General features: G+C 39.2%; 1 protein-coding gene across 1 annotated transcript in view; it reads right to left on the bottom strand.

The window, feature by feature from the left end:
* IGFBP7 (insulin-like growth factor binding protein 7) overlaps positions 1-2,039 on the bottom strand; it is a 96,570-nt gene that overhangs the window by 3,254 nt on the left and 91,277 nt on the right. The gene's annotated exons all lie outside the window — the stretch shown is intronic.

Raw genomic sequence — 2,039 nt, forward strand, 5'->3', positions numbered from 1 at the left:
ACTCTGTCAGTATTGCTTTTCCCATGTGGGATCCCACTTAACCACGTGCTATTTGTTATCAAGCTGTTGTCTCAGCCTCAAACCCACCCTTCATTTTCTCTGCTTTAGGATGCCAGGGCTGGCGACTCTGCAAACCACATGTGACGTAGGCCAACTCCTGCTCTATAAAAACTATCCAACACGGCCAATTTGGAATGCCTGGTTTTTTGCTTTTTATTTTTTCTGGGATTTCCCCACATTGCCACTGTGAGTGAGAGAAAACAGCTAGCTTAGTGTCTCTCCCATGCGAAGGCTATGAAGACAAACACATACACTCAATAGGTATCTTTTCCCTTCAGTTTCCCAAGTAGCAGGCAGAAATGATTTATATTAGTGCAGCTTTAGAAATAGTTATTTAAAAATGGGTTTTAAGAATACGGTGGTATAAGTATTAATTTGATTCAATGGCTAAAGTAATATGTCTCTGGCCTTTTTTTTTTTTACCGAATCTCAGCATCCTACAAAGGTTTTACGTGTGACCGAAGAAACACTACAGCACAGAAATACTGAATCTTAGCCCCTGAGCTGTTGGTTCTCAAATCATGTAGCTTTTACTAAACGGCACTTTGTACCGATTAATCTGATTCTACTATGCACAGAGAAGCTGTTAAATAAAATATTTAACAGGACTCATAATATATTCTAATTAATGTATTACAAAAAGTTAAACAACATGTAGAAAACATACAGAAAAAAGTGCTAGGAATTTTTGTATGGCAAGTTTTTATATGCAAACTCTCCCTTACATTGTATAAGAAGATTTTAAGTGTTGATAAATATGTGTTTTCCAGTTAAAATTGGAACTAAAACTAAAAAGAGAGGTGCAGGGGAAATGGCTCCCAGACGCTGCTGTCGGGAGTGTGAATTACTACAATCCATTCCGAAAGTATGATAGTGTCTATTATCGATAATATCGATAATGTCGATAATGTCTATTAAAAGAAAACAAACATTTTGACCTAGGCGTGTAACTTGGGGAATCTATCCTGTACCCATAAAAGCACTGGTATATAAGATATGTGTACTCAGATGTTTAGCATAGTTTAAGGTGGCAAAAAATTGGACACAACAGAAACAACACAGAACTGGTTTAATAAAGTTTGGGACGTTCATTCTTGGAATATTGCGTAGCTGTGGAGAAGCAGACCTGGATGTCCGTGAAGTATTTGTTGAGAAAAGAAAGTTCCAGAGTAATCTATTAGCACATTATATTCCCACCTCACCCCTCATACTAGGGATACGAGTTTTATATGTTGGCGAATGGAAAAGGTATAGAAACATACAAACCAGGGCCGTTCACACTGGCTATTTGAGGGAGCAGGAGGAGGTGGAGGGAAATCCTGAACTCTTTCTTTATACATCTTTGGATGGTTTCTCCTTATCATTATTTTCAAATGAAAAAAAAAATTATTCTTAGAGGTCAAGAAAGCCCTAATCTGAAGAAACGTTCGGGCAGGAAAAGAAATAGCCTGTCAGTCACAGAAACTTCCAGGTGTTTGGAAGGAATTCCAGGTGTTTTGCCTTTCCTGCGAGCATCATCTCTGATTTACCAGGGTTAAGTCAAACATGGCTATTTCAGTTTACATCCTCATTTCGAAATATTGCCCTTGGAATCTTTCTAGGATAGGGTTTGCTGAAAAAGTGTGGGACTTGTTAACGCCAGCATGCTAGTAACTACCGGTAAGCAAAGTGTAGACGAGGCTACGCCAACCATCAGAATTACCACTGCAGCCTCAAGAGCCGTGGAGAGCACGCCTGCCCCGTGAGTTCTGCTGCTGCTAAGAACCCTTGAGTAAGACATGCTGTCGTCTTTGAACCTCAGTTTCTCTGTTTAACAAGTGGGGAGTCTAATATCCATTTCTATCCAAAAAGGAGTTCTACGCTTAAATTGCATTTGAAACAATGTGCGATCTTAAATATAAATCTGGATTCTTAGCAGTCTGGTTACAAGGAGAGTGGTGAGAAAACAAATGGCCTATTTAGGCCAGTGACTTTGAAAG

This window comes from Propithecus coquereli, unplaced genomic scaffold, assembly GCF_000956105.1.
Source record: "Propithecus coquereli isolate 6110/MARCELLA unplaced genomic scaffold, Pcoq_1.0 Scaffold162, whole genome shotgun sequence".
Lineage (NCBI taxonomy): Eukaryota > Metazoa > Chordata > Mammalia > Primates > Indriidae > Propithecus > Propithecus coquereli.